Source organism: Trachypithecus francoisi, unplaced genomic scaffold, assembly GCF_009764315.1.
Source record: "Trachypithecus francoisi isolate TF-2019V2 unplaced genomic scaffold, Tfra_2.0 Lachesis_group14, whole genome shotgun sequence".
Classification (NCBI taxonomy): domain Eukaryota; kingdom Metazoa; phylum Chordata; class Mammalia; order Primates; family Cercopithecidae; genus Trachypithecus; species Trachypithecus francoisi.
The window spans coordinates 47,811,729-47,836,183 of record NW_022681459.1 but is presented as its reverse complement, the minus strand read 5'-3'; the positions used below and the strand labels follow the sequence as shown (position 1 = coordinate 47,836,183).

Genomic DNA, 24,455 nt, shown 5'->3' with positions numbered 1-24,455 from the left:
TCCTCCAAGAAAAATGGACTTGTACTTTCTTGTTTCTGAGCTCTAGCTTTGCAACAAAACCAGAATTCTCACCCAAGGTTGCAGGACCAAACTTGAGAAGCAATTCAGCCTTTCCTTGAGAAGGATGAGAGTATGCAAAAGGTTAATTTTCACAAGCACTTGTGATCAGGAGAAATTTCATACCAGAACGGGTGCTCCCTCCCAAGTGACACCATTCTTCTCTGGTGATGAAGTGAGTCTCATCTTGCCAAACCTCTAGAGTACCATTTAATCTTCGCTGTAAGACGCAAGGACTTAAAGTACCAGATGCAATTCATTCAGTTCTGAACAGAGAGTCACTTGTTTACTCTGAGCTAAGAGAGAAACTGAACTGGGAAGTATGTCTAATGAAGTCTAATGAATCACCTTCCTTGGGTGATTGGTACACAAGGAGGGGAGGAGAACCAAATGAGGCCAGTCATGAGCCTGAGGCTCCTGGTGTCCTCTGCACTCCAAAAAGGCCACTCTTACACCCTTTCTCCATCAGTGGCAATCATTTCCAGTGTTCAGTCTTTACAACTCATAATTCAGGTCACATCCACTTCCTCCCGGTAAGGTGGGCAGGAGAGTGATTACTGCCCCTGGGCTCAGGAGGTCATATACCCAAAGAAACACACAGTCAGCTGGACCCATGTTCAAACAAGGCACTCTGGCACCGCCTGCCTCCCTCATTTAATGCTCTTAATCACTGTCTCATATATACCTTTCCCTCCCTAAAGGAGGGGAGTGAGAGAAAACCAACTGTTTTATCCATCTCCAAATCTATTGATCACTGCTTTATTGCCTGCCCAGTAGACTACTCAAATAGTTGTTGACAGACCAAGTGGTTACTAAGTTTCAGAAAAGACAAAATTCATTGTTCCCATGAATTGCAACCTCAGCTGTTATTAACAAATGGACAGAAGAGTTATGTTTTTAAAAGCATCCTTCATGACTCTTCACTCCCACAAAGTTCTCCAAATCCAAAACTGCACACAACATTTATTTCCCACCCCTAATCATGGTACAGTCTCAAGAAACTTCAGTGTAATGGATTCAGTGTAATGGCCAAGGTCTCAAAAAGAACCGTCATGGGCGCGGTGGCTCACGCCTGTAACCACAGCACTTTGGGAGGCCAAGGCGGGCAGATCATGAGGCCAGGAGTTTGAGACCAGACTGGCCAACATGGTGAAACCCCGTCTCTACTAACGATACAAAAAATTAGCTGGGCATGGTGGTGCGCGCCTGTAATCCCAGCTACTTGGGCGGCTGGGGCAGGAGAATTGATTGAACCTGGGAGGCGGAGGTTGCAGTTAGCTGAGATCGTGCCATTGCACTCCAGCCTGGGCGTCAGGGCGAGACTCCGTCTCAAAAAAAAAAAAAAAAAAAAAAGAACAGTCATTATTGTCCAATCAGAAAGCAATCTGGAAGTTTAGAAACTTGTTCAATAAATTTACTGGGCACCCTCTGGGTAACATACATGCATCCAACTATGGAGTGGTTCTAGATGATAATCCTCAGCTTGGAATTTTGTAACTACGAGTCTTATCTCATAAGCAGTGCCACCACAGTAAAATCTCAGGACTGCAAAGACAGAATGTGAAAAGTACTTTCCTGGCTCAAAACCATAAAACTTAGGGTTGTAACAGACTCAAAGATGCTCTGTGTAAATCTACACTGCTTTGTCATTCTACTTCCAAATGGAGACAGCCTTGAACAAAAAGCTCTGCATTCTGCACAATAGGCATGTTATCTTCTCTAGACTGAATTCAAATCCACCTTCTTAACAAATCAAGATACGCTGGACCAGCCAAGACTCCTGGTGGCCCTGGACCCCACAATCAGCTGCTTAGACCCCTGTGGCTACATTTTGGGAAAAGAGGCATGCTTATTAGGCCTTATTTCTCCTCCAGAATTGACCCAGGCTGATTCCAAAGCCCTCTGGGACTGTTTATACCCGGGGCATGAGGCAATGGAGTCCCTCCTCAACAGGATGCCCTGCCACACCAAGAGAAGTCTCAAGAAGCAGAAATGCCTCACTCATTTCTCAGCTCTCTTGCAGATGAAGTCAAAGCAGGAGTGCAGGAAGTCCTCTACACTGACCCGCTTTCAGCAACTAAGTAATTTTTTGCTCAGCTTAAGGTTCAAAAAGGGACGGGGAGCCTGTCTTTGTCAGACCAGGTGGCTTCAAAGGACTGAAAGGCAGACCCCTTTATTTGTAGACAAGTCCCTCTGTAGGAAAAAAGGCAAAACTAGCTTCTCCAAATTCTCCATTCTGCATTGTCAGTCACAAACACACAAAAAACACCAGCCCTGGCCAAGAGAAGGGAAGAAGAGTTAGGAGATGCCCTTGATGGGGTTTCATTCAATGCAAAAGGATGCAGCTTTAAAAACAAAAAAACAAAAAAACAAAAAACAGAAAATGAAGAAAAAGGCCATTCGGAAAATCTAAAAAACTATCTATCACCCTCTCTACCTTATCCGTATTACATGCCTGTCCAGTGCCTTCTATATCAGGGAAGGCCCCAGGCATTGCATTACTAGCCTACTCTCATCCCAGAAAGCAGCCTGCAACGAGCACACTCCCTCCTTGAAGGCGACATGTGCCAGGTCAGACATCCCTGTCGCCAACCATCTCTGCAGCACTCAACGTGCTCTAGTGGTGACAGAACCACCTCTCCCTCAACCAGATGGGGCAACTTGCTCCTAGAGGGGATAATCCTCCGCACCCCCACATCCTGTTTGGTTTGTGGGACACCTCAACAGGATGTTAGTGAGGCAAACGAGAAGATGGCTTACTGATGTGGTTTTCTTTTGAGACAAGGTCTCACACTCTGTCATCTAGGCCAGAGTGCAGTGATGTGAACCTGGTTCACTGTAGCCCGGACCTCCTGGGTTCAAGTGATTGTCCCACCTTGGCCTCCCAAGTAGCTGGAACCACAGGCACGAGCCACTATGCCTGGCTTTTTTTTTTATTTTTTTCTTTTTTTCAGTTTTTATAGAGACAGGGTCTCGCCATGTTGCCCAGGTTGGTCTTGAACTCCTGGGTTCAGGTGATCCTCCCACCTCAGCCTCCCAAAACGTGTGGTTTTCCAACCTCTTTAGTAGTAAAAGTCCTTCCCATAATCCAAACCTTAAGTAACACTTCAGTGCGTGAGACCAACCAAAGCACAGCCATGCTGGGTGAAGAGGCTGATCCACAAAACCTGATTTGAAAACCATACACTACATTCTACATTCATGTTTCCCAAAGGGTAGGCCAGGAGTCCACTGCTAATCCACAGAGGCTGCAAGGTGGTACACAGGAGGACTTTTTAAAACAACAGACATTTATTCATTTTAACATGGGTTGGAAAAACATAACTAGCACACACTCTTGATAATATTTCCTTTAAAAAATACCATTTTAAAGGGGTTGAGCATGGTGGTTCATCCCTGTAATCCCAGCACTTCGGGAGGCTGGCGAAGGAGGATCACTTGAGTGACCCCAGGAATTCAAGCCTGGGCAACATAGCAAGAGTCCATCGCTATAAAACATTTTTAAAAAATTAGCTGGGTGTGGTGGCATGTGCCTGCAGACCCGGCTACTCCAGAGGGTGAGGCAGGAGGATCGTTTGAGCCCAAGAGGTCAAGGCTGCAGTGAGCCGTGATTGCACTACTGTACTCCAGCCTGGGCGACAGAACAAGACCTTGTCTCAAAAAAAAAAAAAAAAAAACACACCAAAAAAACACAAAAATACCATTTCCTACCAAATCCATGATGCCATCAGCCATTATATCTTTTAGTGGACAAGAAAAAAATTAAACCAGGACAAGTCATGGATTTTAAGATATTATCCCACAGTGCCCAGCATATGGTGGCTCACGCCTGTAATCCCAGCACTGTGGGAGGCCAAGGTGGGAGGATCCCTTGAGCCCAGGAATTACAAGACCAGCCTGGGCAACATGGTGAAACCCTGTCTCTATAAAACATACAAAAATTAGTTGGGCATGGTGGCACATACCTGTAGTCCCAGCTACTCAGGAGGATTGCTGGAGTCCAGGAGGTAGAGGTTGTGGTGAGCCATGGTCATAGACTGTACTCCAGCCTGGTCAACAGAGTGACTCAAAAAAAAAAAAGAGACATTCTAATTCTAATTTCCCAGACAATATACAAAAACAAGAAAAGCATCCAAGAATCAACGAAATAAGTTATTCCTGTTTTTTTGTTTTGTTTTGTTTTGTTTTGAGACAGAGTCTCACTCTGTTGCCCAGGTTAGAATGCAGTGGCGTGATCTCAGCTCCCTGCAAGCTCCACCTCCCAGGTTCACGCCATTCTCCTGCCTCAGCCTCCCGAGGAGCTGGGACTACAGGTGCCCGCCACCACACCTGGCTAATTTTTTTGTATTTTTAGTAGAGATGGGGTTTCACCATGTTGGCCAGGATGGTCTCGATCTCCTGACCTCGTGATCCACCCACCTCTGCCTCCCAAAGTGCTGGGATTACAGGCGTGAGCCACCACGCTTGGCCCAAGTTATTTCTGTTTTTTAAAATTGCCACTTTTAAGAAAAACACTAAATAAATGACTGCTATGGACTGAATTGGGTCTCTCCAGAAGTCATATTTTGAAGCCCTAACTCCCCCAATATGCACTTGGAGATGGGTGGAGTCTTTGGGAGGTAATTAAGATTAAATAAGGTCACGAGGGCAGGGCCATCATGATGAGATTAGGACCCTTCTAAGAAGAGATGACAGAGAGTTTGTTCACTCACTCTCGCTTTCTCTGCCACGGGAGGACATAGCAAGAAGACAGCAAGAAGAGGGCCAGGAAGAGGGCCCTCACCAGAACCCGACCATGCTGGCACTCTGATCTCAGACTTCCGGCATGTAGAACTATGAGAAATAAATGTCTGGGTTTTTTTTGTTTTTTTTTTTGAGATGGAGTCTTGCTCTGTTGCCCAGGCTGGAGTGCAGTGGCCGGATCTCAGCTCACTGCAAGCTCCGCCTCCCGGGTTCCTGCCATTCTCCTGTCTCAGCCTCCCGAGTAGCTGGGACTACAGGCGCCCGCCACCTCGCCCGGGTAGTTTTTTGTATTTTTTTAAATTAGAGACGGGGTTTCACCGTGTTAGCCAGGATGGTCTCGATCTCCTGACCTCGTGATCCGCCCGTCTCGGCCTCCCAAAGTGCTGGGATTACAGGCTTGAGCCACTGCGCCCGGCCTAAATGTCTGTTTTTAACCACACAGTCCCTGGTACTTTGTTATAGCAGCCTGTGCTGACCAAGACAATGACTACACAGGTGGCACACAGATATGGCAGAAACTATGAAGGTCCTAAGAATGAAGAAGTCATGAAAAAAACCACACACAGAGTGAGCCGTGTGCCAGGCCCTGTCCTAGGTGCTTCACATACATGGACATATTTAATCTTAAAAACAACCCTATGGTGTGGAACCACAATCACCCATTTTCAGAGCAATCAATGTCAGCCAATGGCAGTGGGTGACCTGTCCAATGTCACATACAAATAAGTGCCAAGGTGAAAATTCCAGCCCAGCACAAGGCATGCAGGTCCCAGGTCCCTATTCTGAAGCACAATGCTACATGGCCTCTCCAGAGGACTCCAGGTAAAACCATGGGAAACTGCCAATATCCAACTATTTCTGATCTACAAAAATGGCAAGGTCATAAGATTCAACCTAATATAAGTACCATTTGTAAAGTGTCTGATTAATGATTGATGGCTAATTGGCCTTAGAGAAATATCCTTTCAGGATATAATGGAACCTTGGTCATCGGTGGCACGTCACTAAGCTCAGTCGAAAGCCCTGAAACTTGAAAGGTTCTAATATTTAACTGAAATCCCTTTCATGTTCTTTACTCATATTCCAGTCTCCAGAGTCAACAAGAACACTTAGAGGAGAAAGGAGTAAACAGAAGAAACACAAGTACACTCTTTTCCTAAACTTCAGGGTTGGCCTCCAAGCGATTTTAAAGCAACTTAAGAGACAACTAATAATTCTCCAGATTGATCTCTCACAAGCTGTGGCCTCACAATCCTGTCAAGCAGTGGCTGAGGGGCTAGAGGAAAAGCCGTACCTAGAGTTGGCTGAGTACTCCTCAAGATGAATGATCTGGTTTAAAAACATGGAATAACAAGGGTATGGCTAGAATCTGTTTTGAAAAATAATTCCATATTAATGCGCCCAAGAAACAGGAACCTTCACCTACCATGCCTTCCCTGCTAGCACCTGCACATAGCACTGCACGCTGCCTACGGCCCTTGATGCCCTGGTCTAATCCATACACTCTAAGATGAATGGGGCCCCTGCAGTTGTGCAACATGCTGGCTCCTCCTGCAAGTAAGTAGGGAAATATCTCAGGTTTCTAATAACACTGGGAAGATACCCAAAGAAGATCTGAAGTTAAGCAGAAACCTGATACACACTGTGATCATCACAAAGGCAGGCAAGGGAAAACCTGGATTTTAGAAAAATGCTGCCTTATCCTGAAACTTAACTCAAAAGACCTAATAGTCAAGGACCCTCTGGAGGTTAATACTCCTGGCTCTCATACCAGCAGACTCAGACACAGGAACCTCTTTTATTTCTTTGTAACTTCCAAAGCTCATTCTCATTACCTAATATACCTCCATGAACTCCTAATTCCAGAGATGTTTTAAATACATTCGCAAACATGTTCTTGTTTTTTAACTATCAAAGCTCGGCACCAGAAAAAATTAACTCAAGCCAGAAGATTATCTTCATAAACATTATGTTCTTAATAGAAGCAAAATGCTCTTTTTTCTTAAGTAAAATAGAAAATAACAATGCAATACCTTTTATACTTGGCTTTCAAACTGTGAATGGGAACACTTTTCTAAAGTCACTAATACACAAAAGAATCAAACAAAATGGTTAAAAAAAAACAACAAAAAACATGGAAATGAAAAACTTCTCTCTGCTGAAAGAAACTGTTCTTTGTTGATAAAGGGAGGTTCAAACATATTTTAAATATTTTTAAACAAAGGCCTAGCTGATGTCCCTTAATCCAGCCAGCCAGCTCAACTTTCTATGCAGGCAGCTGCTGCAGTGGAGCGCCCGTCCAGAAGGGAGGGCCAGAGCATTTCCTTAGCGTTCCACATTCCTGGGGGACATGGGACTTAGCAAGGTTAACAGCAATTTTCAACCTCCAATGCAAGTACAACAACATCTTCATAAAAGTTTTACAAGGACACCCTGGCAAGAACCAAACTACCACGAAGAGTAATGTTTTGGGGCCCTGAGCATTTCCATCCAGCAGCTCGCTTTTCTTGGCCACTTCTGGCTGTGTGGTGCAAACCAGCGGTCAGCTGGGAACCCGCAGAAGGGTCCCATGGAGAATGCACTTGGAGAAAAGAAAGCCAGATACACCCATGCTGGCTCAGTGCTCCTTGCTCCACGGGGAAGAGGAGCAAGTGGAGGCCAGTAGGATTTTAATACCTCTCATCAATGCAGGGTAAGAGGTACATGCAAACGGGATGGGAGCAGGTACATGGAGTCGCCTGTCTCTGAGTCCCTAAACCATCTCTATCCATCTTTCCAGGAAACACAGTCCTCAACCTTGCATTCTTCATTAGTGTGAGCATCACAGAGCACTGCTCTGAGGAGGAACCTCACACGGCAGGCGCACAGGTCACCCTAGGAGACCAGCCTTGGTTTGACCTGAAGAACAAAGGTCCAAGGTGAGCAAGAGAACCACAGGGCCATGGGAGACAGCAGACAGCTTTGAGTTGCTATTCATTTCCCAGGGCTGCCTTAATGAAATACCATAAACTGGGTAAAAAAGAAATTTGTCATCTCGCAGTTGACACTAGAAGTCCAAAATCAAGATATCAACAGGGTTGATTTCTTCTGGGGGCTGTGAGAGCCGTACCACACCTCTCCCCTAGCTTCTGGTGGGCTGCTGGCAGTCTGGTGTTTCTTGGCTTGTGGAATCCACCCCAATCACTGCCTCCATCTTCACTTGGCGCGCTCTTGGTGTGTGTGCATACGTCCAAATTTCCCCTTTTAATAAGGACACCAATCATATTGGATTAGGGCCCACCCTGACGACCTTAATTGAACTTGATTACCTCCGTAAAGACTCAATCTCCAAATAAGGTCACATTCTGAGGTGCTGGGAGTTAGGGTTTCAACATATAAATTTGGGGGGATACAATTCAACCCAGAAGAGGGCCCTTAGGAGAACCACTGGTGGTTGAAAAAGGAAGGGCGCTATAAGAAGATATTAGCATTTTCATTCTTCAGTACCTCTTTCACACTAAATAACTACAGAAGCCAAAAGTCTATAATATTACAATAAAGGAATAAGTTAAATGAATAATTTTTTTAAGTGAGTAGAAAGATGTGGGAGAGAGAAACACAGGCAAGGTGCCATCACAGGGGGAAACAAGGAAAAATGAGGTGTAAAATGATACATTCATAGACTGTTTTGGCAGAGGCCTGTTGCCAGTAGCTATACAGTAGACTCTCAGAGTTTGGCAAGATATAAAAGAGGACAAGGCGCAAAATACATTAATGGCCCAGCTACGGCTTTAGATGGAGTCATAATTGGCTGGGAAACTGGGCTCACCTTACAATTCCATGAACTGCTAAGTTGGAGTCTCATGCCATTCAGTAAGGATTTACATGGCAAGAATCAGGTCACTGCCAGCCACTGGCCTGGGCCTGAACTAGACATCAATCAAGGGTTCTCAGTATAACGAGTATCCTCAGAAACAGAGATATGGAGGAAGGCCCAAAGAGCCACTGTCTTTTTGAAACTCAAAACATGAAATAAGGGAAACAGCACATTTGCCAAGCTAGGTGCTGAAGAGGTGCTTTTCTTGTTAGAAAGAAAAGGAAAGGAAGAAGAAAATGACGAAGCAGTTTATTTTCAAAGGAGTCTCAGTGGTTAGTGCTTTGTGATTTTTGCATATTGCTAAAGACTGGAAAGAACAACGCAACAAGGTACACAACACTATACAGATTTTGCTGCTATCACCATGCAAGGTTATGCTACCAGTCTCAGATAACAGAGAAGCAAGCACCTTCAAAACACCCATTTCCATTAAACGCTGTCTAGCCCAGTGGTTCTCATCCCATCTGCAAGCCCAGGGCAGGGGGCGGTGGGTGGGGGTTTGTCCTTCAACCTTTTCAGGTAATCTGTGAGGGCAAAACCATTTTTGCAATAACACAAAGACATTATTAGCCTTTTACAGTCTGCTGACATTTGCACTGATTCGTGTATAAAAGCAATGGTGGGAAAAACTGTTGCAAGAATTACAGCAGTGACATTAAACTGCATTCTTGATCATTGTATATTTGGAATTGAAATAAAAATTTCCTTAAGAATGTTGATGAAGCAATGTAGATGAAGCAATAAAAACTATTAACTTTATTAAATCTCAACCCTTGAGTACATTTATAAAAAATATTCTGCGTGACGAAATGGTTAAATACGCATAAAGCACTTCCACTGCATACCAAAGCACAATGGTTGCCTTAAGACAAAATATTTGTGTGATTGTTAGCTATAAGCCAAACTAGCCAATTTTTTTCACGGAACACCATTTTTACTTAAACGAGTAACTGACCGTTAAGTACAGTTATACAGATGAGTGCAGGGCAAACATTTTCTCAAAAAAAAATTAAATGAGCCCATCACTCCAAGGAAACAATTGGTAGTATTTTTTGCCAATGATAAAATTTGAACTTTCAAGCAAAAATTAAAATTTTGGTAAATTTTTATCTACCACTATGAGTCTGACAGAATCCTGATACTTAGAGACTCTTCTACTGGGAACAAATGTGAATTTTTGGCAGGGCATGGTGGCATACGCTTAATCCCAGCACTTTGTGGGGCCGAGGTGGAAAGATCACTTGAGCTCAGGAGTTTGAGACCAGCCTGGGCAACTTGGTAAAACCCCATCAGTACAAAAAAAAATTTTTTTAATTAGCTGGTCACAGTGGCACGCAGCTATAGCCCTAGACACCTGGAGGCTGAGGTGGAAGGATTACTTGAGCCTAAGAGGTAGAGGCTGCATTGGGCCTAGATCGTGCCACTGCCCTCCAGCCTGGGCAACAGAGTGAGACCCTGACTCAAAAATAAATAAATAGGCTGGGTGCCGTGGCTCACACCTTTAATCCCAGCACTTTGGGAGGTAGAGGCAGGCGGATCACCTGAGGTCGGAGGTTCGAGACAGCCTGACCAACATGGTAAAGCCCATCTCTTCTAAAAATACAAAATTAGCCGGGCGTGGTGGCGCATGCCTGTAATCCCAGCTACTCAGGAGGGTGAGGCAAGGGAATTGGTTGAACCCGGGAGGCAGAGATTATAGTGAGCCAAGATCATACCACTGCACTCCAGCCTGGGCAACAGGAGCGAAAATCCATCTTAAAAATAATTAATTAATTAAATGTGAACTTTTAAGTACTGTATAATGAAATATGTTAGTATTTGGAAGAGCTACATGACTAAGTGAATCAATATTTTCTAAACGATCAATGCATGAGATGATAATATAAAATCATTCATTAGTAAAAGTTCCATTCCAAATGCAACAGAGACCAATAGATTTCAAAGTGAAAGAGTAGGAATAGTTCATTGACATGGTTTCAGAATCCACATTGCAACTAATCTTTCAGAAACTATCTCTTGTCCAGTTTAGATACAGTATCAAAGAATATTCATAATTACTAATACCTTAACAGGCTATAAAATACTCCTCCCTTTTCCAACTACATGTTTGTGTAAGGCTAGATTTTCTTCATTATACTTCAACCAAAGCATATTGTAACAGACTAGGTACAGAAGTAGATGCAAGAATTCAACTGTCTTACTAAGCAAGGCATTAAAGAGATTTGCAAATATATAAAACAAGGCCATTCTTCTCACTGTATTTTCTAAAACAATAAGATATTTTTGGCCAGGAGTTTTGGCCAACACCTGTAATCCCAGCACTTTGGGAGGCCAAGGCGGGAGGATCACCTGAAGCCAAGAGTTCGAGACTAGCCTAGGCAGCAAAGCAAGACTCGGTCTCTACAAAAAAATTTTTTTTAAATAGCCAGACATGGTGGCACACGCCTGTAGCCCCAGCTACTTGGGAGGTTGAGGCAGGAGGATCACTTGAGCCCAGGAATTCAAGGCTGCATGAGCTATGATTGTGCCACTGCACTCCAGTCTAGGCGACAGAGCAAGACCACATCTTTTAAAAAGAAAATTTTTTTTTAATAAAAATGTTATTTGTAGCCGGGCACGGTGGCTCACGCCTGTAATCCCAGCACTTTGGGAGGTCGAGGTGGACAGATCACAAGGTCAAGAGATTGAGACCATCCTGGCCAACACGGTGAAACCCCGTCTCTACTAAAAATACAAAAAATTAGCTGGGCGTGGTGGCACGCGCCTGTAGTCCCAGCTACTCGGTAGGCTGAGGCAGGAGAATTGCTTGGACCCGGGAGACAGAGGTTGCAGTGAGTCGAGATCGCACCACTGCACTCCAGCCTGGTGACAGAGCAAGATTCTGTCTCCAAAAAAAAAAAAAAGTTACGTTTGTTAACATGTAATGTGTTTTTAACCATTCTTTTTTTTTTTTTTTTTTTTGAGACGGAGTCTCGCTCTGTCGCCCAGGCTGGAGTGCAGTGGCCGGATCTCAGCTCACTGCAAGCTCTGCCTCCCAGGTTTATGCCATTCTCCTGCCTCAGCCTCCCGAGTAGCTGGGACTACAGGCGCCCGCCACCTCGCCTGGCTAGTTTTTTGTATTTTTTAGTAGAGACGGGGTTTCACCGTGTTAGCCAGGATGGTCTCGATCTCCTGACCTCGTGATCCGCCCGTCTCGGCCTCCCAAAGTGCTGGGATTACAGGCTTGAGCCACCGCACCCGGCCACGTTTTTAACCATTCTTAAATGAATTTTAAATGTTCAATTCTAACTTCTCAGATGGTAAATCTCTTTGTGATCCAACACTGTAAAAGTGTAACTACTCTTATGATTCAATAACAAAATGAGTAACCCAATTGAAATGGACAAATGATCTAAACAGATATTTCTCCAAAGAAGGTAAATGAATGGCCAATAAGTACATGAAAAGATGCTCAACATCATTAGGCATGAGGCAAATGCAAACCAAAACCACAATGAGATACCACTTCATACCTACTAATATAGAATGGCCATAATAAAAAGAACAGAAATAATAACAAGCATTAGAGAGGGTATGGAGAAATTAGAATCCTCATACACGGCTGATGGGAAATGTAAAATGGTATAGATATATTGGAAAACAGTCTGGCAATTCCTCAAGATGTGAAACATAGAGTGGCCAATATGACCCAGCAATTCCGCTCCTAAGTATATACCCAAGAGAAATGAAAACATGTCCGTAACTTGTACATGAACATTCATAGCAGCATTGTTCATAATAAACAGAGTGAAAACAACCCAAATGCCTACTGACTGAAGAGTGGATACATAAAATGTGGTATATCCACACAATGAAATACTACTCAGTAATAAGTGGCTGATAGCAAGTTATCAGTGGAAGAAAATTCTGTCTACCTGTGCATTCCCCTATGTGCTTAAAGGATTCAAAATAAAGTGTTAAAAGACTAAACCGTCTTAAGAGAACCAACTCTACCCTCACTAGTTTCTCCCAAATGATGAGCCCAATAAAAGTGCAGCATTCTAGTTTTACCCATATTCCAATATTTTGAACTACTCTCTCAATACCTGCCCAGGATATGGCTGCTACATTTCTCTTCTCCCCATTCTTACAGGTTTCCCAAGCAATTGGTGAACAGTGAAGGCTGAGGAGGCATAAAGCCTGTCAGCTTGTGAGTTCATAGCTACTCACCCTCTGACTCAACCAACCTCATAGTCAAGTACTCCTTAACAGAGACCATAGACCTTTCAACTATCAACAGCCATCACCAGCTACTGCCAAACACAAATGAAACCCATTCCCCAGTCCCCAAAACACTCTCCTCCCACTCTGATGCTCCTAGACAACCTGTTCATAGAACCATCATCCGCTAACACTTCTCACTCTTCCCAAATTGCAAACATTTCCAAACAAAGATGGCATCCATAACTAGTGATTTCAACCACCATCAAACAGAAAGCTCTCAAGTCCCTTGCCATTCGTCCATATTTAGTAAATGGACGGTCCACCTGCACTTTCTCATACACAATCAGTCCAAACACCAATCCCCAAATACTAGTAAGTCATTTTGAAGTCAGGCATCATTACATGATTACAGAAGGATGATGCATCATTGTACTGAGTTCCTGTTAAGCAATATAACTTCTTTCAGATTAACACTGCAACTTAAAACCCCAAAGTCATTGCTCACACAAAGAAAAAAGGTGGCTTTAATTTTAAAAAACGCAAACCCTAACAACAACAACAAGAAACACAGAGAAAAGGCATTGTCTTGGTTCATCTATTAAGCCCTTAGCTTTAGACAAAACATTCTCAAAATACTTTTCGGGGGATGAAGAGTCAGTTAAAACAAAAATTTTCTCAACTTATAAAACTACAGGGTGGGGTGTCCCTTATCCAAAATGCTTGGGATCAGAAATGTTAGATTTCAGATTTTTTTCAGATTCTGAAATACTTGCATTACACTGACCAGTTGAGCATCCCTAATCTGAAAATCTGAAATGTTCCAATGAACATTGTCTTTGAGCATCATGTCAGCACTCAAAACAGTTTCAGATTTTGGAGCATTTCAGATCTCAGATTTTCAGATTAAGGATACACAATCTGTGATACGTGACCATTGAAGAACTTGGAATATGAACAAAATGAAAGCACCAAAAATCCCATTACCAAAGAGACAGATTGGGGACAGAATTTCATTCTTTTTCTGCGTACGCCACACAATTCTTTTTTAAAATAGAGATGGGGCCGGGCACAGTGGCTCACGCCTGTAATCCCAGCACTTCAGGAGGCCGAGGCGGGCAGACCACGAGGTCAAGAGATCGAGACCATCCTGGCCAACATGGTGAAACCTGTCTCTACTAAAAGTACAAAAATTAGCTAGGTGTGGTGGCGGGCGCCTGTAATCCCAGCTACTTGGGAGGCTGAGGCAGAAGAATCGCTTAAACTCGAGAGGTGGAGGCTGCAGTAAGCCAAGATCGCACCACTGCACTCCGGCCTGGTGACAGAGTGAGATTCCATCTTAAACAAAAAAAATAGAGATGGGCTTTGCCATGTTGCCCAGGCTGGTCTCGAACTCCTGGGATCAAGCCATCCACCCTTCTTGGCCTCTCAAAGTGCTGGGATTACAGGTGTGAGCCACCGTGCCTGGTCCTTCTTTTTAAATTAGGATCATATGACACACTGCTTAATATTCTGCTTTTTTCTCTTATGAGCATTTTCCCCTGACATTAAGTATTCTCAAACTATCCAGATGTCTGCATAGTACTCTACTATAAGAACAAAAGTATTCTCATTTAGCTAGCCCTTTATTGTTAGATATTCATTGTTAGTAATTTTCTATTATAAATAACATGTTAGTGAACATCCTTACATGTAAGCCTTGAGATATACATCTTTGACTTTTTTTTTTTTTTTTTTTTTTCTGAGACAGAGTCTCATTCTGTTGCTACCTGGTCTTGAGCTCCTGAGCTCAAGTGATCCATCCACCTCAGCCTCCCAAAGTACTGGGATTACTGGCATAAGCCACCACCGCACCCAGCCCATCTTCAACTTTTTTTAAGGATAAACTCCTAGAAGAAAAACTGTTGAGTCAAGGGGTATGAGTATTATTATTATTATTTTATTTATTGTTTTTTGGAGACAGAGTCTCGCTCTGTTGCCCAGGCTGGAGTGCAGTGGCACGATCTTGGCTCACTGCAACCTCCGACTCCTGGGCTCAAGCAATTCTCCTGCCTAAGCCTCCAGAGTAGCTGGGACTACAGGCGCGTGCCACCATGCCCAGCTAATTTTTTGTATTTTTAGTAGAGACGGGGTTTCACCATGTTGGCCGGGATGGTCTCAATCTCCTGACCTCGTGATCTGCCTGCCTCAGCCTCCCAAAGTGCTAGGATTACAGGTGTGAGCCACTGCACCCAGCCAAAGTAGTAACTTTATATAATGAAATCTTTAAGTAGCCCTCCTCTAAACTGTGAAAACTTAGGGAAAAAAAAATGTTCCCCCAAAGACTATATAATCAAACAAAACAAAGTGCTGGGATTACAGGTGTAAGCCACTGCGCCCAGCCGGGGTATGAGTATTTTTAAGACTCTTGATACATTGTACCGCTACAAGCAACCCTCCCCACCAGCAGTGTGTAAGTATCTGTTTTCTTGTATCTTTTTATAAAAATGATTGCTAATTTTATTTTAGACTCTCCTCTTTGGGTAGCTTTTAAAATGGCTTTTTTTTTTTTTCCTTTTTGGCCTTAATCCAGGGTTCTTTTGGAATTCTTGCTGTTCCACAATGTCCTTGTTCCTACTTTGTCCAAGGCAAGTCCACCGAGTTAAACAGAAATGCACATACTAGTTACACACGGGACATTATAAGTTGTCCATGTAGGATAAGGGCCACAAGTCCAGGAATACTGCTACTTTAAATAAAGCAAAAACTTAATGCTTTAGGAGAAAATAAAGGCGCTAAAATATGTGGAGATTTAGGTAATTTGGCAATTCTCAGAGCTCAGATTACACCAGGAAACAAGTTTAGTGCCAACACACAAACACTTGGAAAGTGTAAAGAGGAACAAATGGCACCCCTCCCCCTTCCTATGTGTGTTAATCACATTATAATAAAAATGAGAAGTAAATCAAGTAGCTTCAGTAACCAGCACAGCACCTACTTCAAAATTAGCTCACAACTAGGACAATCCTATGAACTTAAAACTGTTTGATTCGGCACTAATATCCCCGCCACACATACACAAACATGCACCCTCTCCAAACCTCATATTTTAGAGACAGAAAACACAGGCTGAGGGACGCTGGGAACCCTAAAAGAAATGTGCTAACAGCAGGCCTCTACCCCAGCCTGGTAAATCTCTCATCTATAATCCAACATGAGAGACAACAGGCGAACAGCAAGAGGTCATCGTCAAAGGATCGGTTGCTAAGGGAAGCAAGTGTAGAGGCAGCAAGCATGTCCCCATCAAAGTCCAGCAGCTGCAGAAGAACCACAAAGGTACAGCTCCCTTCAGACCGCAGCAAGAATGGGGCGGGGGTGGGGTGGGGGGGTGGAACTGAGGGAGGACCCCCCGGGGAGGGGAGACAGAAGGAGGAGGAGGGACGGAGAGAAAAACATCAGACCAGCAGCAGCTGCCCAGTGGAACATAAAACCTGGTGGTTTTCACTGTTCAACAAGGGAGAAATAGGGTAAAGAAGAAATACAGAAAAACAGCATTTTCTGAACATACCTTTTAAGTGCTAGTCAAATCTTTCAACATACCTGCAAGATGGTCAGATAAAGCCCACAGCTCTGGAAATAGCAGCCATTAGTGATAAAAGGGGACAGTACCAGCTTTAAGGACATCTTAGTACACATATGATCCTGTCTCAGTAAAAATAATCTCTAAAATCCTTAGTCCAAAATGTCTCCATCCCAAAAGGGCAACACCAATCACACAGAAGAGGGGACTTATCACTGGTTCACAGAGTCTAAATAGGGGAATCTGAGGGCACCTCTTAATTTGAGTAGAAGCTGCTCTCATTTTTCCAGTTGAAAGACACAAGGGTCAATAGAGTTTGCAGCTCTTAAGTGGACACCTCAAACAGTCTCTTTCACATCTGTGATCTCCAACCCCAGACGTAGCACGGACCCCTAAGAATCATACAGGATTCCAGCCTAAGAGACCGCTAGAGAATCAAATTCCATTCTCTCACTCTGGAGAAAGATCTTGGGATATACTAAGAGACTTGCCCGAGGTAACTCAGCTCATCTGGAGCCCAGGTAATCTCCCAACTCCCAGGCCAAAGTTCTTTCTACTGACAAGCTACAACTATGAAGGTCTAGGGACAAGAAGGAAAGGGGCTAAAAGCTTGCATTCATCACTTAGTTTCTGGTTGCTACCAAGGCTTGATGTGCTATACGAAAGGGCCAGGTCTTTCTTCTTGTCCAAAAAAAAGAACAGTCCACCTATTGGTTTTAGCAGGTTTTCAGAGAAGTCAGGTTATCAGGCAGTTGGGCACATCTGTACAGCCTCATCCAGGCTTTCTGCGTCTGCATCACGCCACATCACATAGCTCCAGACAAGCTTTTTTGACAAACTTTTCAGATCCTCAAAGAAGGTATGATTTGCTCAAAATGATTTCCTAAAACAGGTGAGAGGTTCACAGGCCTAGAGGTACACATTTGGCTTCAGGCCTGAAACTGCATCAAAGAACCACATCCCAAGTGCAGGACAAAACTAAAATGGCACCAGAAATTTCTTCCAGCTTCAACACTCAGAAGTCAAAGATTTATGCAGTCTGGTTTGTTTTTGTTGTTGTTGTTGTTTTGTTTTTTGAGACAGAGTTTAGCTCTTGTTGCCCAGGCTGGAGTGCAATGGTGTGATCTCTGCTCACTGCGACCTCCGCATCCTGGGTTCAAGAGATTCTCCCACCTCAGCCTCCCGAGTAGCTGGGATTACAGGCACATGCCACCACGCCCAGCTAATTTTTGTACTTTTAGTAGAGACAGGCTTTCACCATGTTGGCCAGGCTGGTCCTGGACTGAGGGCCTCAAGTGACCCACCTGCCTCAGCCTCCCAAAGTGCTGGGATTACAGGTGTAAGCCAAGGTGCCCAGTCGAAGAACAGTCAGTTTTTAATCAATGGGTCTGTCTTCACCACATTTTGCAGATATAAAACATCCCAGGTTAGAAGCAAAAATAAAACAATATTTTAATGGCTCTTCAATAGGCCAAGATTTTATCTATATTTGTCCTCAGCCAAGTGGAACAGAGAAAAGGAAAATGAGAAATTTTAAAAAATAAAAGTAATAAAGTCATCTTATTTTATTGGTTTTGCAAGCTTAGAATTGCATACATAGGATTTTAGTAGTGACAATTAGGGTGAAGTTGAAATTGAATTTCTAAAATGAAAACTAAATTAGTTAAATTAATTAAGACCAAAAACCTCCTCTGAATTCAAATCAATAAAAATATAAATTTGCACTACTCCAGATGGCTAACAGCCACGCATCTAATAAACAAGCAGGTGCACCCAGATAGCATGTAAAGGACTCTTGATTTCCCTCCCTGGCTGCCACCACCACCACCACCAGCATCTAAGCCAACCATTTTTGCAATGATAGGATTTCCAAGTCCCCTACCCTGCTCTTCTCGTTTTAATGCCAGAGGAAAATAAAAGTATGGGGAGAGATGTAGGTGCTTATTTACATGACTTCCTGAAGCCCTTCTGCTTATCTCACTAAACATGCTAGAGCACTGAAGTCCAGAAAGGGGGAGGGAAAAAAAAAGAGAATCAGGAGGGTGACCAAAGTGCTTAAAATGGAACAATTGTCCATAAAATGAACAACCTCCATGAAATAAATTTCTGTAACATTTTGGTCATTTTTATAAATTTTTTTCTGGGTTGGGGGACTGAAACCATCAGGCTTCTGGCTGCAATGGTAAATTATGGAGGAGAGTAAATACCTAGTGGCTCATCTCTTTTACAGTTCACACCCAGAAATTAATTTTAAAAGATCCAACCCAACCCCCTACCCAAAGAATCAGACTCACTCCTGCCCTTTGAACCTTCTGAAGGCTGAGGAGGAAGACCTCCGTGGCCCCAGGTCAGGCGCTGCAGTCTCTGAAGGGGAGGGCAAGAGCCTCTGAATGACCAGATTAAGCGTGAATGAAAGAAGAACCTGTGATTAAGTTTTCTAAATCGTTGGTTCGCTTAAGAGGCAGCAATCTCCTATTTAAAAAAAAAAAAAAAAAAAAGGCTGAAACCTAGTGTGGCTCTGTAACTGCCCTCTAAAAAGAATCCTGCTCTTCAGATCTAGGAGAGTGGATTTTCACATACTCTAACAAGTTTAGCTGATTTTCCAGAAGGAGAAAAAAATAACACTGCCATACCTTTCAAGATTACTATTTAGACAGTTCAGGTTGACATGGAACATGTTTTAACTACAAATCTTTCCAGGACGAACTCAGAAATTTATCCAAGCCCTGTAATCCCAGCACTTTGGGAGGCCGAGGTGGGCAGATCATAAGGTCAGGAGAACGAGATCATCTTGGCTAACACGGTGAAACCTCATCTCTACTACAAATACAAAAAATTAGCCGGGCATGGTGGCAGGCGCCTGTAGTCCCAGCTACTCGGGAGGCTGAGGCAGGAGAATGGCGTGAACTCGGGAGGCGGAGCTTGCAGTGAGGGAGATCGCACCACTGCACTCCAGCCTGGACGACAGAGTGAGACTCCGTCTCAAAAAAAAAAAAAAAAAAGAAATTTATCTAAGCCATTACACAGCAAAGAAACTAGTCTTTCCCTTAATTCATTTAGCCTTGTCTTCAACCAAAACTTCTTTACAGTATTATTCCAACTTCACTGGCCCAAAATCTCTGCCAGAATGCTGTCTCCTCTAAGCAGGAGCAGGAAAGGAAAAGAACGGGCAGCATTTTATCTAACCTGTGGCAGTGTGGTAAGAATTGCCCTGGCTATACAAGACATAGGCCTGCTGAGGTTTTGTTCTGCTTTTCTACGTTGGGGGAAAAATATCAACATAAATCTTTCCTCCCGGTGAAAGACCTGAGGATTAAGTTAATTCATAATGAGGACTACTCATATATCAAGACATAATTCATTAAAAATCTTTTTGAATAAAATGTTCAATGGCCCTTCTATGTTAAACTCAAGTTTGGGTGTCAAAGGCTAATGCCTAAAAAACCAGTGGGGGAGGCCGGGCGCAGCCGTTCACGCCTGTAATCCCAGCACTTTGGGAGGCCAAGGCAGGCAGATCACGAGGTCAGGAGTTCGAGAACATCCTGGGATAACATGGTGAAACCCCGTCTCTACTAAAAATACAAAAAATTAGCTGGGCATGGTGGCGGGCGCCTATAGTCCCAGCTACTCTGGAGGCTGAGGCAGGAGAATGGCGTGAACCCGGGAGGCGGAGCTTGCAGTGAGCCGAGATCGCGCGACTGCACTGCAGCCTGGGCGACACATTGAGGCTCGTCTCAAAACAACAACAACAACAACAAAAAACCAGTGAGGGAAGGATGGTTGGAAGAGGCAGAAAAAACTCTTCAAAAACCATAACATGTAAGCTCCATCTGACTTGGGGTGTAGGATGTGGGCCCTTTCTACAGCATCTGGTTCTACAACTAATATTTAATGTGCTTCCATTAAACTGCAGGGGACACAAGAATGAAAGGCACAGATTCTGCCCTCCAAGAAACTGTAGTTGCAGAGGAGAGATGGCACAAACAGGATAACATGTAAATGGGAGTGAGGCCCATTCAGAGAATGCTCCGAGGATGCAAAGACTGGGGGCACAGGGGGTTCAGGGAGGGCTTCAGGATTTGGTCTTAGAGATAAAAGACTGGGGGATTTGGTTCTTTCCTTGTTTCTGTCTGGAACTTTCCAAGGACTTTTAAAGGCAGGTTTCAACTCAGCAACTGATGTGGCAGAGATTGTACATTTATGCTAAATATACTAAACACATTATATATACATATTTACTAAGCAGAACAATAGCTAGTTCTTACAGGTATTTATTTAATCGTAACCCTAACAACCATATGAAGCATATTTTGAGAGGTTTTTGTGTGTGTATGTGTGTGTGTGTGTTTGTTTTTTGGTTTTTTTTTTTTGGAGACCGAGCCTCACTCTATTGCCCAGGCTGGAGTGCAGTGGCACAATCTTGGCTCACTGCTACCTCCGCCTCCCAGGTTTAAGCGATTCTCCTGCGTCAGCCTGGGATTACAGGCACATACCACCATGCCCAGCTAATTTTGTATTTTTAGTGAAGACAGAGTTTTGCCATGTTGGCCAGGCTGGTCTCAAACTCCTGGCCTCAAGCAATCTGCTAGACTTGGCCTCCCAAAGCGCTGGGATTACAGGCATGAGCCACTGTGCCTGGCCTATTTTGAGATATTCATAACAAAAACTCAGAGAGGTTAATTGCCTTCTCTAGAGTCTCACAGCTGAACAGTAATATTCAGAATTAGAACTCGGGTCTGATTGCCAAATCTGATGCTACACTTCCATCTGTTCTGCCATGGTTCCAAGCACATGCCCTACTTCCAGTGGATTTTTTAAGGTATCCAAAACCCACCTTACAACTTACAAACTCTAATGTAATACTTATCACATAATCATTTGTTTTACATATACATCTCCCCTCAGCTATGAGACTGTGAGTTCCCTAAGCATATCCTTCACCTTCCTATTTTGGCACTAGGTGTGGCACACAGGAAGACTCCATAAACTAAGCAATGTGCACCCTAAGCTGAACAGCTCATGGCACCCAAAATACCAGAGACAGCCTGCTTCAGCTAGAAAGTCGTCAAAGTTTTTGCTCACTTAACCTCCCTGACCCTCAGTTTCCTCATCTGTTAACAGGGATAATGATACCTATGTCATAAGACTGTTTTGATAACTGGGTTAGATAATATATGCTAAGTGCTTGGCAGTGCCTAGAACACAGTAAGTACTCCACAAAGGAGGACAAATAATCTCTAACCTCCAATTTAAGATAAAAGGGAGGTGTGCCAGACCTCACCTTTAATCTGCTAGATTAAAATAGATAAGATGTATTTTAAAAGGGTGTAAAACAATGTGTTGTCCATTAAAAATAATGGTGCAGATCTAGATATACTGAAAAAAAGCTTTTAAGACATATTTAAATGAAAAAGCACGTCCCAAAATAAGATGGATGGGGTGTGTGTGCATAATTACATATGTATATAAATATACAAAAAATACTCTGAAATATATAGGAAGTGGGATGGTAGGAGTGAAGAGGCTCTCTGTCATTATGTATTTCTGATATTTGAATCCTTTGAAAATATATTCATGTATTTTCAATAAAAGCAGTAACAATGTGGAGTTTAGTTAACAGTAATGTATCAGTGTTGGCTCCTTTGTTCTGACAAATGTTCCATAATGGTGTAAGATATTAACAATAAGAGAAACTGCGGACTGGGTATACAGGAGCCCTCTGTTCTATCTTTGCAACTTTTCCACAAATCTAAAACTATTCCAAAAGAAAGAAGGTAGTTTTTTAAAAAAGCAACACTATGTACAGCACAAAACTATCATTGTTTTTAAAAATATGTCCATATATGTATGAATATATTCGTTATACCCTAAAATGTTAACAGTGGTTCTCTCCTGAGTGGTAAGACTGAAGATGACGTTAATTTCTTTGTACCTTCTAGATCAGTGGTTCTCAAAGAGTGGTTGCCCGGTCAGCCGCAGTAGCAGCAGCATCTGGGAACTTGTTAGAAATGCAAATGCTCAGGCCCCACCCCAAAGCTACTGATCAGACACTCTAGAGGTGGGGCCAGATGATTCTGATAGACGCAAGTTTGAGAACACTGTTCTAGATCACAGAAACTGGTTTTGTAACAAGTGCCCTTTTATAGTCACAATAACAGAACAATGAAACTTGAAAAAGGGGTCAGTATGTTGATGGATGAACAGCATTTTAAGAGCCGATACACGCCCAAACAGCACGCGCACCAGGAGGCAGGCGCAGTCTAATTCAAGCTCACACTGACCTGTTCTTTCCAGTCCCCAGCCCCAGCCACCACTAAAGCCAGCTTCCATGGGACCCTCTGGGATCCCTACAGTGATAAATCTCAGACAAACAAGTCTGGCATGAGTTTTTTCCTTTCCTTTTGTTAAATATATATATATATTTTAAGAGAGAAGTAGGTTGGCAGCAGATTACCGTCTTCATCTTCAAATGTATGGCCTCCAGTCTCAATTTTATAATAACAGCACCAGCCAGGGCATGACAACTAAGAGTTTAAAAGATAGAGACTCATCTGCACAATTTAAGAAGAATCCTAAACCTGCATGCAGTAGCAGCTCAAATGAATGAGGTGTCATGTTAAGTTACAAGTCCTGGCTTTGGGATGGCTGCTCAATGCCCTTCTTTGATCCTGTTCCATGGTCCAGGTGGATTTACAATCCCCAGCTGGCTTCTTTCCCTCCTACTACATTCTGAGACTCCTTGGACAGTGCAGGACTCCAGCTATTGGAGAAGACGCCTAGAATTTTTATTTCAGCTTTACTCTCAGAGGCAGTCGAGGGACTGTTTTTGTCTATTAGCAAAACTATGAAAACCATGGTAAAGAAAAGTACAGAAATCCAACCTTAAAAAAAGAATCACTACTTTTTGGAGCCACTTAATTTATTTCTACTCTGTGGATGAAAAAACCAAGGTGGGCAGGAGTAAAGTAAATATAAACTGATCAGAAGGAACCCACCCACCACCAAGTAGCTACTCAGGGCACTTCCTGGGCCCAGGAAGCAGGGGCCACAATCCCAGGTGCTCCCGGGAGCCTGCTGTTCTGCCAGGGCATCTGGCGAGTGGACCTCAGGATCCCAGGAGAGGTACCGGGGCACTAGGAGCTGAAAGGAGTCAGGGTTGTGATGTACTCCTGGGCAGGGGACACACCTTGTCAAAGCAGGAGACCACACAGGGTGGCATGCTGGGTGGGCATCATGGCCACGACACCTAGGCTGAATAGGTAGAAGTGAGAGATGGACCAAGCTGGACAAGTGGCCAGGGCTCTGGTCAGGACTCTCAGCCAGAGAGGATAAGGAGAAAAAACCTGGAGTGCAGAGAGGAGGCAATTTTCCCTGATCAGGGACCTATGGCCGAAAGACCTTTGCAAGATGTTAGGAGCACCAGTAAGTGGAGATTCACAATAAAAGCCCCAAGGTGAAAGAAAACTATGGCGGTTGGGAGGGAGTGACCAGCTGACTCAGAGAAACCTGTGCCAAGGAGAACATGGAGCGCTTAGCTTCCTAAATTACCCTATGTTCACTCTGCACCACTGAGCTCCCCTCACATCACGGAGGGCACCAGAAGAGCCAGAGGGGTTCAATATGCCCTGGTGGTGATGGATGCGAAGTACAGGCAGCACCTTGAAGCAAATGTATCATCTACCCTCCTCTCCCCACTGTCTGGGGTAGTGGGGTGGTTGGGAATTTGGGTGGGGGAGCCATTTTGAAGACCCTAAGAGAATACCTTGCTGCTGGTGAAAGTGATCCTACATCAGATTTAAGAAAATGGATTCTATCATAAACCACAGTGAGAGATTGTAGAGAATCATTTTCTGCAGCCAATAAAGGGTGGAACTGAACAAATCTAAGAGGGGATGGGAGGAGGTAGCAGGCTGATCTGAGGTGGCTGGCCAGATCTGTGTCAGGGATGTTGGTGTGGGCACCCAACCCACACATTACTTCAACAGAGACAGGCCAGCCTCCAAGTGCACAAAGACAGCAGTCTTGACCCCAAGGAGTGGA

General features: G+C 43.7%; 1 protein-coding gene across 2 annotated transcripts in view; it reads right to left on the bottom strand.

The window, feature by feature from the left end:
• The window catches only part of ZNRF3 (zinc and ring finger 3), a 178,196-nt gene that overhangs the window by 99,557 nt on the left and 54,184 nt on the right, over positions 1-24,455 (bottom strand). The window lies entirely within an intron of this gene.